Consider the following 12,391-nt stretch of genomic DNA (forward strand, 5'->3'; position numbering starts at 1 on the left):
AGACTAAATCTTCATTCAATGTTTCCCCCCCCTCCTTCAGTTCAACACAGGTAAAAACCAGAGTTAACTTATAAGCACCTTCACACCTAGAGAAATGGTCAGAAATCCATCCCTTTGGCACATAGCCAATTGAATAAACAGACTCATCTGTCCCAGCAGGAGGAGCCATACGCCCCATTGAATAAACACCTTCTCCCGGAGGGAGCATCCCCCATCCCACTAAATAAGAAGGTAGGACAATGAACACACTAATTCACATAGAGCAATCAGTGGGTTTTGGGTCTTGAGCCCTGGCCTGTGGCATGCCTTGCTGATTGCTCTGCTAGCTGATCAGAGAAATCTATTACCCGCACATCTGTGCTGATCCCATTTATAGCCCACATCTGGACTAGACAGACAGACAACAGAGGAACTTGCTGATGAAAACCCCTTGCTGACCCACCCTGCCCTATACTCAGCTGCTGGCCTGGTGAACAGTGATAAGCCAGCATTCCTGCCTTCTCCCCCTGTAGAAGTAAGTTTCTCCCCCGCTGCTGGGAGGAGGCCTGGAACCAGCTGCCTTACCACGATAATGTGGAGCGCATCTCCTTTCCCTGCAGCGGACATAAGGGACGGGAACCAGAGTTTAAGGCAAGAAGAAAAAAGGCGAGATTTTGCAAGATGGCTTTCTTTCCATCCCAGCTCCTCGCCACAGCAATTGTACTTGCTCAATGAGCTTCTCTGACTTGAAAAAAATCCTAATAAAAGCTTCTGACTAGGGACAAAAGGGGGTGAATATTTTTGTCTTATTTTCAGCAATATGCGGGCTAGAAATGGGTTCCAGACATGACATTGTGTTCCTTGTTTTTCAGCACTCTCCAGCCAACCTCGTGAACCTCCATCCTCTCTCTCTGCTCCCCTCCTCACTCTGTAGCACTGGCTTCCTTTCTGCCTCTCCATGCAATCTGACTACGGCTGCCATAAGAGCCTTCTCCTTTGCAGCACATGCCACCTGGAGCTGGTCTCCTTGTGCCTCTGCAGTTAGGATGCTCTTTGTATGCACACTGGTGACACAAATAGAATTGCATTGTATTATATAGTGAGATTACAAAAATAGGAAGGGACATTGACAGGAATAAAAATAGCAGCTACAATGACATTAGCTAGGATAAAACTAATCAATCTCCCTGCTCTGGGGCATACGTTAATCCCCTCTCCGTGGTATAGTGTTGCACAATTAGGTACATTATGGGAGGTTTAACGCTTCCCTCTGATACATGCTGCATTGGCCGATGTCAGAGACTGCTCTGTTCTGGTCTGACAGTCCTTGAATTCCCAGCGCTTGCATCTGGCTGCAGAGAAATTTGGTAGCAGCTGTACTGACGGGTTAGGGGGGTTCTTTATCATGTTTGCTGAGCAAAGGCATAGGGAGCCCCTTTGGGATCAGGAACCCATTCAAGTGCTCAATAGTTTGCTTATTCTGCCGACTGGGAAGACAACAAGGCCCGTGATCCCAGTGTGTCAACCTTCGAGGTCACTGTTTCATCCCCTCCCCTAGCTGGGTGAAATAGCGACAGGGGAAAAGAGGCACACAAGGCAGCCATAGTACCTCAGTAAGTGATCCCCTTGGCTCTGTGAAGAGGACACGACTGGCACTTGGATGGGAGGTCTCGCTCCCAGGAAATGTCTAGCTGTTGCAGGAAGTATTGCTGATGGTTCAGTAGGGGGCGCTCTTCCCTTCTGGGCTAGTGCTGAACAACTGCCCCAGAATGGTGGGGGGGCACCATTGCTGGAGGCAAAGTCTCCTGAATCACAAGTCAAGCCAAGGCCTTTCTACATGTATCTGTTAAAGACCCCATTGCATTTCATGCATAAGTGTGTCATCTTTGTGACCCAAAGCTCAGCTTGGGAAAATACCAGCTGCCTACCTAGATCTCCCCTGAAGTTTCAATTGCCTTCATGCACTGTCCTTAATGTTGTACCGTGTGGCAACAGCTACACTCCACCTCAGACCATGCCTTTTCTTTGTATCTAAATGTGATCTGCCTCTACAGAGGAGCTGCAGGACATACGAGTTTTGCTTCAGTTGGGGACACCTTTCCCCATTCCCAGTAGTGCACCAAAACAAGAAGCAATGACAGTCTGACTCCCAGCACTCTGGTGTGCAAAGGCACGACAAGTGGGTGACTGGGTAGGGTAGGGATATGGCTATAGGGAGCCAGGATAGCTGCTGTCATGGATGGGAGTTACAGAGAAGTCTACATGTCTTTATCTCCTCCTAAGTGCCCATAGATGTGTGGGGAGCACCATGGGGAGGGGGGAAACCAAAGAACTAGCTGGATCCACAGACAGACCTCTCAATTGCTCTCCAGCTTCAGCTTTCATTTTAAACAATGACATTATGGTGGTGAAGGAAACCTTGAAAATGTGAAAGGAATGTAACCAATGCAGACATGTCTGCCTGAGTTTGCAGAGAGCCTGAAACAGTAGCTCTGAAGTGGGAACAGCCCCCGTTCATTTCAGTTGGTGCTGACTCAGGTGCTAAAGGCCACTATTGTTAACTATTTCACTGCTTTTCACAGCATGTCAGAGAGGAGGGGAAATGTCATTAGAAAGATGTATATCAGTGTTTCCTGAAGTGGGGAGGGGCATGAAGGACTAGCCTGGGGGTGCAGCAGAATGGGTGCTGTATATATGTTAAGACGTGGAGACCTAACACCACCAGGTGGGGAGCAGCAGCAGTGTAATTGGTTTCATTTTTCTGAAGGGGGACTCAGTTCTCAAAAGTTTGGGAAACCCTGCTTTGGATAGACATCATTCCTGTGAGCATCTCCATTCACAGCTAGACTTCACCCACACAGCTATCCTTGCCCCTTTGTTTATACAGTCCAGGCCACAGTGCGTCAAGTCTCCTGAGATTCTCCTACACAAGACCTGTGTAGGAATGCTGGACAGTCTTACACAGAACAGGAGCCTAATTCATGCTCCGCTTGGAATCTGAAGGTAGAGACGCTGCCACTTCGTTTTTCCCCCCAATTTCCCTGTTAAAATTCTCTCGACAAAGCCAAGTCAGCAGAGATGCACCGCTCTATGGATTGGTGCCAAGTGCAGTCAGCAGCGTGTGCCATTGCTGACACAGCAGAGCGGCCCCTGTGGGGGGGAGGGGAGAAATCCACCAGTATCTCTGCAGTAGAACGCATCCGCTCCCGGGATCAGGGAAGAGGGGTCGGAGTTAGGAACGGGGAATTGAAACAGGTCAGTGAGGTTTTGCCACGGCGCTTGTTTCTATTTGCTGTTTGCCAAGCCATGAAAAATACATTAATGGCCCAGCAGCCTTGTAAATGATTTATGGTCAAAAGAATAAAATTCTTCCTCCTCCCCTGAAAAAGGCGACATGATGATAAACTGCTTAATAAGGGAAAAGAACGCAAAGCTCAAACCTGATCAATAATATATCAGGGTGGGAAGGAAAGGGGCCAGCAGGCACAAGGAACGGGTCCTGGGGGAGGGGCGGTGCACAGCTGTGGGGGTGGGGGAACAGAATAAATGGCTGGGCATGTTGGAGCATATGGCCCGGGGTATTATGCATGTTGGGGCAAGGCACACTGGGGCAGATGGGTAGGAAAGCAGGTGGGACGGGGGAACTGGATCATCAGCAATTTTTAACACTCCTAGAAAATGCACCAAAGATTGGGCACCACAGAGTTTGAATGCATTGCTCCAACCACACTCCCACCCCCAACACCGACACACCTTTCTGAAAGGCAGAGATTGGATCCTCGCCTCTCATTGCTGGAATCTTTAATGCTGCAGAGGCCCCGAAAAGCCTGCAGAAACAGTGACCCTGGGACCAGACACAGCTTCAGGGAAGTCCCCCTGCTGCTCCCAAAATAAAAATGCTTTCATCTCCTGTACCTTCTGCTCTCCCTGGGGACTCACAGAGACCGGAGCAGGGTGTCACTGCCTTTTAAACCAGCCTGTCGCAAAGAATCTGTAGTTCACCTTGAACACAAATGCTCGGGACCTAGGACTGAATTATTCGTACCCAAAGCAGAGAGATCTCTCCCTCGCCCTGCCAAGAATCCAAAAGGGAGGGAAGGGGAGGGTCACTTTTTTCCTGTCGGGAATAGAGACGGCAACACACTGCCTGGAACAAGCCAGCCCTGATTAAACACAAGTTGTGTATGATGCGCACACGCACTCCCCCAAACATATGTAAAAGAGAGACACCCCCACTTTTCCAAATCTCAAAACAATCCAGCCCCTAGACACCAAGGTGGCCCCCAAGGGGATCTGCAGCAGGCCTCAGGTGGTGCTGCTCTGTGCCAGGGACAATCTGCCAGACCTGGCAGCAAAGCCCAGGCTGTGTTTGCGCTGATGCAGATGCATGTTGCAGAAATAACGAGGCAACAAGCCAATTGAAACACACAACATTTGCCTGCCCCGATGGTGCTGTATTCTCTCACACACAGGCCCACAGACTGCATGCAGCGGGGTGTGGGTCTGTGCATAGACAGTATGACAGTTAACATTAACGGAAGGCTTGGTTTGAGAAAACAAGCTCTTTGGAGTCGGGACGTTCCCCAGAGACAGCTGCCTTTAGCTCAAGCGGTAGATGGAGGCCAGTGTTTCTGGAGCTGTGGGGCCAGTGGCCAGTCTCGGCTCTGCAGCTGTTTCAATGAGGAGAGGTGGTGGTGGCCTTTCCAGAGTTACAGTGGGAACCACAGTCCTGCTAGAAGGAGGATTTGGGTCCCCTTTATAATGCCAAAAAAGGAAATACCCTCATGCTTTCAGACTTTTAGGGTTAAGTTTATTTGATAACTAAGAAGCTGATACCCCACCTACACAGAGGCCGTGCCACTCCAGCCTAGGGGTCTGGCGCCCCCTCCTCCCCGCCCAGGGGCTGTGCTATGTCAACCTGGGGGTCTGGCACTCGCCACAGGAGCTGTGCCACCAGGCCCATTACCCATATAAGCCATGACTCCATGGCCTACAGGTCTAGCGTTCTCACCTCCACAGGGATCGTGCTGCTTATAATGCACCACTCTAAAGGATCTCCTTCAAAGTTAGGGAGCTGGGCCAACTCCCTTCAAAGTTAGTGGGGATCTTTCCATTTATTTCAATGGCAGTTGGATCAGGCCCTTAATACACACCTTAGCAGACTCTCCAGGCCTCCCTCAACCTCCAACTAATAATGCCAACCTCTCTCCCTCCTCCCACTCTTTCCCCCAGTTCAATGGCTCCTATTTGAAACTTCCTTTTCCTGTAGCATTCTGGGGCCCTGTGGGACAGGAAATACCTTGTCTTGCTCTTCTGCAAAGTTCCTGAGCTCAGACTCATAGACTGTAAGATCAAAAGGATCATTGTGATCATCACATGGCAAACTGCAGAACCTCACCCACCCACTCCTGTAACAGACCCCTAACCTCTGGCTGAGTCTGAAGTCCTCAAATCATGGTTTAAAGACTTCAAGTTAGATAATCCACCATTTACACTAGTTTAAACCCACAAGTGACCCATGTCCCATGCTGCAGAGCAAGGTGAACTCCCCACTTCCCTGGGTCTCTGCCAATCTGACATGGAGGGAACTTTCTTCTCAACCCCAAATATAGCAATAATAATACAATATATGGAGATATACCTATCTCCTAGAACTGAAAGGTCATTGAGTCCAGCCCCTTTCCTTTACTATCAGGACCAGGCACTGATTTTGCCCCAGATCCCTAAATGGCCCCCTTATGGATTGAACTCACAATGTTGGGTTTAGCAGGCCAATGCTCAGACCACTGAGCTATCCTTCCCCCGAAATCAGTTAGACATGTGGGCAGGATCCACCAGCCAGACACCTGGGAAAAAAGTATCTGTAGTAACTCAGAGCCCTCCCCATCTAGTGTCCCATCTCCAGTCACGGGATATTTGCTGCTAGCAGTCAAAGACCAGCAACATGCCAGTGTAGGCAATCTTGTCATACCAGCCCCTCCATAAATGGATCAAGCTCAGTCTTGAAGCCAGTTAGGTTTTTTGCCCCCACTGCTCCCCTTGGAAGGCTGTTCCATAACTTCACTTCTGAAATTGTTAGAAACCTTCCTCTAATTTCAAGCCTTGTGTCATCATTGGTGCTTAACTCAGATAACTCCTCTCCCTTCCAGGTATTTATCCCTCTGATGTATTTATAGAGAGCAATCATATCTCCCCTCAGCCTTCTTTTGGTTAGGCTAAACAAGCCAAGCTCTTTGAGTCTCCTCTCACAAGGCAGGCTTTCCATTCCTCTGATCATCCTAGCAGCCCTTCTCTGTACCTGTTCCAGCTTTAATTCATCTTTCTTAAACATGGGAGACCAGAATTACCCACAGTGTTTCAGATGAGGTCTCACCAGTGCCTTTTATAACACTTCCCTGTCTCTACTAGAAATACCTTGCCTGATACAACCTAAGATTGCATTAGCCTTTTTCATGGCCACATCATATTGGTGGCTCATGGTGATCCTGTGATCAACCAATAAACCCAGGTCTTTTGCCTCCTCTGTGACTTCCAACTGACGTCCCCAGTTTATAGCAAAAATTCTTATTAGTCCCTAAATGCATAACCTTGCATTTTGCATTATTAAATTTCATTCCATTTCTATTACTTCAGTTTACAAGGTCATCCAGATCCTCTTTTATGATATTCCTGGCAATACCTCCCAACTTTGTGTCATCCACAAACTTTATGAGCACAATCCCACTATTTGTGTCAAGGTCAGTAATAAAAAGGTTAAATAAGATTGGTCTCAAGTCCGATCCCTGAGGAATTTCCCTCCAGCCTGACCGTTCATTTTTCAGTGTCACCCGTTGTAGTCTCCCCTTTAGCCAGTTCTTTATTCACCTTTTAGTTCTCATATTAAACCCCATCCTCTCCAATTTAACTAACAATTTCCCAAGTGGAACTATCAAATGCCTTTCTGAATTCCAGGTATAGTAGATTTACTGCATTTCTCTTTGTTTAAAAAAACAGTTATCTTCTCAAAGAAGGAGATCAGGTTGGTCTGGTACAATCTACCTTTTGTAAAACCATGTTGTATTTTATCCCAATTACCATGTACCTCTATGTCCTTAACTGCTTTCTCTTTCAAAATTTGTTCCGAGACCTTGCATACAATTCAAGTCAAACTAGCAGGCCTGTAGTTTCCTGGATCATTTTTTTCCCTTTCTTAAAAATAGGAACTTTATTAGCAATTCTCCAGTCATAGGGTACGACCCCCAAGTTTACAGATTCCTTAAAAATCCTTGCTATTGGGCTTCAATGTCTACCTCCATAGCCTCACTGGCATTAGCCACCCTGCCACTACCTCTAAGCTCTTCATTAGCCTCATTAAAAACTGAGGCAAAGTATTTGTTTAGGTGTTGGGCCAGGCCTATATTATCTTTAATTGCCACCCCATCCTCCATGCTTAGCAGTCCCGCTTCTATCCTTGTTTTCTTTTTATTTGTATGGCTACAGATCCTTTGCAAGGTCCAACTCTGCTTGGCTTTTGGCAGTTCTCACTTTATCCCTACACTTTCTGATCTCCAAGAGGTAGTTTTCCTTACTGATCCATCCCATCTTCCATTCGTTGTAGTCTCTCTCTTAATCACCTGTTTGGGATGCTTGTTTATCCAGCTCCCACAGCAATGGAAGCATCTTATTGCACAGAAATTTAGAAAGGAGTCCTGCTTCACCTAATCGGCACCTTACAAGATGTTCTTGTTGCCTACACAGGATCCCATGCTGCCAGCTACTTAAGCACATGGCTAACTTTCTGTGCTGTGAGTAGTCCCATTGAAGGCAACCAGAGCCGGCTCTAGGGTTTTTGCCGCCCCAAGCTCCAAGAGCGCAACTGCCCAAGCACAAAAAAAAATGGCCGGAATGCCGTCCCTGGAACTGTGCCACCCCAAGCACATGCTTACTTTGCTGGTGCCTAAAGCTGGTCCTGAAGGTAACATGTGAAAAGTTAAAGTATGTTCTTTAGCTTGCTCAGTTGGGGTGTAAGAGTCTGACTCTGCTCCCATATATTTCAGTTACAAAAACTCCCGTTGATTTGAATGGTCAGGATGGAGCCCTACATGAGCAGCACATGTGTACATGGCACAGTCTTCTGTCCTTTTGCTGAAAAACTGCTAATGCTGTTAAAAATGATTGAAAACTGCTCTTTGTGATTGCACAAAGGCTCCTAATGCAACCAAACCAAACCCAGTTTTCACCAGGATACTCAAAGGCATGACTTTGCGGTAAGCAACGTCAACATATTATATGATTCCTCTTTGTATTGTCAGGTCATTTGGATCTAACACTGTCCAAAAGAATCCAAAAGTGCACTCAACCACTTTCACTGAAATTTTAAAACCTTCCCACAAAACTTTAAATAAATAAATAAATAAACAAATAAATAAATAAATAAAAATTAAAATAAAGTCCCCATCAGAATAGACTAGACCTGGAGCATATCAATTCAGTAACGTGATGTTTCAGGAGATTCTGAGTAGGGCTGGTTGAAAAATTTTCGACAAAACACTTTTCCATTGAAATCAAAATGTTTTGTAGGAACACATTCATTTTGATGAAATTTTTTATAGGAAAAGTCAAAATGAATCATTTTGATGTTCATTAATTATGATAATGTCAAGATATCTTGTTTTGAGAAGATAAAACCATTTCGCTCTGACTTTAATGGTTTGATTAATTTATTTTAGATTTTATAACATATTGTTACTATATTATGCAATTATATTTAATATTTTATGTGGTATTATATTTTGAAGTTATCAAAACATATGTTTACATTATTGAAACAAAATGGGTTGATGGTTCTGAACATAATTTTTTTCAGAATTTGTGTTCTTTGGGAAATTTCAATATTTTACTTTTTTGTACCAATTTGGAATGAAACGTTTTTTTTTAAATGCTAGAATTTCCAATGGAACAGGAACTGCCATTTCTGACCTTCTCTGGTTGTGAGAGACTCAAAACTGGAGCTTAGAATAGAATGGAAACATTTAGGTAAATGTTACTATGGACGTTGCTATACACATGCACACACCCACAAACAAGCAATAGAAATATATATCTTTTATACACCGTTCTTTCAGCTAGATGACAGTTTCTCCTCACATTCTGTCCCTTCAGCAAGATAGAAAGTAGGGAAGATTAAGATTCCCTACTTAAAAGCCCAGAGGGGCCTTTCTTGATGATATATTAAGAACCCCCATTCCCTGTATTTTGTGTAGGTGTTTATACCACTGCAAAGTGAATGCAAAGTGCATGTAAAACACCTCCAGATCACAATAGTAGTGTTTTACACCCTGTAGAGATGCACGACTCACCCCTGTGGGGCCTCCTGCTGGTCTTTGTTGGGAATTAGCTCATCCAGCTTCCAGAGCGCCCTCTGCAGGCCAGTGATCTGCCTTACCACTGGCCCCCATGTCCCTCCCTGGACTCCAGTGCCCCTTTATCTGGGGTGCTGCCCTCTGGCAGTACACCCCTCAGTCTCAGGGTCTCCCCTCCCCAGGGAATCCCCACCCACTATCCTCACCTCACCTCAGTCGTAGGCTACTGCCAGTCACCAACTAGCCCCTACACCCTGGGGCAGACTGCAATGTCAGCCACTCATCATAGGCAGAGTTGGGTCTGGACCTGCTGTCTCTCTCTGCAACCCAGTGCCTCTGTTGGGTCTTGAACAAGGCCCTGCAGCCTGGGGAGTTGCCAGCGTGGAGCTCCCCAGCCCCTTTGGCCTTTCCCCAGCCCTGCCTCACTCTAGGCACCCTGAGCTTCCCAGCAGCCAGGCCCCTCTCTCTCTGAAGGCAGAGAGAGAATCTAGCTCCTGGCTCCCAACCTCTTATAGCTTTCAGAGCTGCAGCCCTCTCCAGGGCTGTTTTTACCACTGCAGCCCTCTTTCAGGGATGATTTCAAGCCCTTCAGGGCAGGAGCGGGTGACGACCCCGATACACACCCAATTTGCACTGGTGTAAATAACAGCACAAGTTGTAGGGCAAATAGTGAACTGGATTCCAAGGGTCTTAGGCCATAACTGTCAAAAGAGCCAGCTGATTTGGGGTGTCTGTTTTGGGTTGCCTAACCTGAAGCACCTTGGGCTTGGTTTTCAGAGATGCTGAGCACCCCCAACTTCAACTGACCTGTAGGTGCTCAGCACCCTTGAAAACCCAGCCAAAGTTGGGCGCCCTAAGTCAGTGGCCATTTTTGAAAAATGTAACCTGTATAGGGTTTCCCCTGAAGATCACAAAACCCTTTCTTAAGGTGGGTATCAGGTATGCATCAGTGTTCCGACCTGCAGAGGGAGAAAATTGAGGCAGAGACAATATGTCTTTTTTAACATCACACAGCAGATGAGCCACTAGCAGAGAGGGGAATAGAACTCACTCACTCGAGTGCCAGTCTCATGGCCCATCTACTCACCACTCCTCCTAGAGCAGCGCAATGTCTTATGGGTAACGGTTTGCAATTAATGTACACATTTATTTTCAAGGTAAGACCAGCAGCTTTACTGATTATGTTCCACTTTGCTGGAGATCTACACACTATAACACCAACAAAAATTCCCCCAAATGACTCAGCTCCAAAACCTACTGGGCACCACATAATCCCTGTGGTGGATTCATTGATGGGAAGGGATTCTGGAGCACAGACGGGGGAAAAGTTACAAACCCTCACAAGAGACTCGGAACCTTTCTGTGGGGTTTAGGGGAAACATGCAGCATTGTTACAGTCTGCTTGAGTTGTGGCAAGGGGCCTTTAATGAACATTATCGCTGCCAGAGACTGTCACTAATACACATAGCACATGTCTCCCTCTTTACTCCCCCCTTTCCTGAGAGTTGACCCAGGCTAACCAAACCTAACAGTGCCGTCAGACAGGCAACCTGCCCTCTCCTTCTCCCTTTCTGGATACATTAGAATTCCCTTTTACATGAGATGCTAAAGCTATAAAATTAAATCTTCTACAGGCTAAACTGAAGAGGTTCCTTCCTTGTCTTTTACATCTGGGTGAGCATTGTAAATTTCCCTTACATGACACACTTGAGGAGCTGCTTATGCCAATGTAATAAAGGACAGGGGAGCTGCACCACTGGGAAGGGATATTTTTTTCTGTACAGTTGGAGTAGCTTTTCAGATGTAAATCGCCCCTGCAGACCCCAAGCAGACACAGAGGAACATTAATATCAATGAGCCAGATCAGACAGGGGTTAAACGACAGCCTGAAAATCCCGCACGTACGGTGTGGATACTAGGTTTTTCTTTGTTTTGCTTTCCCTTTTACACATGCCAAAAAATAAAAAAGTGAGAAGCCCACTGAAGCAGACCTAACCCCCCCCTGTACCTTTTGGGGGTAAATTCCCTTTTGAAATTCAAGACACTCACGTTAAACTTTAATGTTAAACTTTGGATTAAAAAATAATTCAAAAAATCTTACAGTTTGGAGCATTTACAAGTGAAATGCATTATTAAAAATTCAGCTCAGCGGCACTCTGCAAGCTCAGCTCTCCTCCAACCCCTTTCCTCCTTCTGTGGCCAATGGCATGTGCTCACCATCATCTTTAACACGAAGAAAGGGAACAAAAATACAAGTCATGCCACTGCCTCCAAAGAATTGGAGAAATCCAGGTCTCTAGGCCTCCCTTTTTGAGATGCGTGTGTCTCCAGAGTCAAAGGGAGCCCATCCCACTCTCAGAGCAGCCTTCAGGAGCATCAGAAGTCCATGGGGAGTGATTCCTGAAGCAAAGCACAGGCTGTCCTGATTGGAACAAGTGGCACATACAAAACAAAACCCCTATGCTGCTAGGAGAGGCGGAGCATAGGTCCTAGATGACTGGTTGACCTAACTGTCACACAGTGGGAATCACAGACTCATAGACTTTAAGGTCAGAAGGGACCGTTGTGATCATCTAGTCTGACCTCCTGCACAAGACAGGCCACAGAATCTCACCCACCCACTCCTGTAATAGACCCCTAACCTCTGGCTGAGTTACTGAAGTCCTCAAATCATGGTTTAAAGATTTCAAGTTACAGACAATTCTCCATTTACACTGCTTCCAACCAGCAAGTTGGAAGCAGTGCCCCATGCTGCAGAGGAAAGCGAAAACTCCCCAGGGTCTCTTGCCAATCTGACCCAGAAATTCCTTCCCAACCCCAAATATGGCGGACAGTTAGCCCTGAGTATGTGGGCAAGGCCCACCAGCCAGACACCTGGGAAATAATTCTCTGTGGTAACTCATGCCTTTTGGAAACAATCCCATTTGAGCCCCACTGTCCACACACACTGAAAACATATAGGCCCAAGCCAAAGTGCTGGATCTCCCACAAAGCTTGGGGAAGCTTGTAGCCAAACTCTGAAGCTCAGCCCCATCTCTAATGTTGAATTTGTTGGTCCCAGCAAGAAAGAA

General features: G+C 46.5%; 1 protein-coding gene across 6 annotated transcripts in view; it reads right to left on the minus strand.

Moving 5' to 3' along the window:
* Nucleotides 1-12,391, minus strand: part of IGSF11 (immunoglobulin superfamily member 11) — a 146,948-nt gene that overhangs the window by 15,443 nt on the left and 119,114 nt on the right. Inside the window, exon 1 of one of the 6 annotated variants that reach the window (XM_039501622.1) lies at nucleotides 9,318-9,335. The exons of the other annotated variants lie outside the window; for them this stretch is intronic. The gene's annotated coding sequence lies outside the window, so the exon portion shown is untranslated. Of the gene's footprint in view, nucleotides 1-9,317; nucleotides 9,336-12,391 lie in introns of those variants that run through there. 6 annotated transcript variants of the gene reach the window in all.

This window comes from Mauremys reevesii, linkage group 1 (assembly GCF_016161935.1).
Source record: "Mauremys reevesii isolate NIE-2019 linkage group 1, ASM1616193v1, whole genome shotgun sequence".
NCBI lineage: Eukaryota > Metazoa > Chordata > Testudines > Geoemydidae > Mauremys > Mauremys reevesii.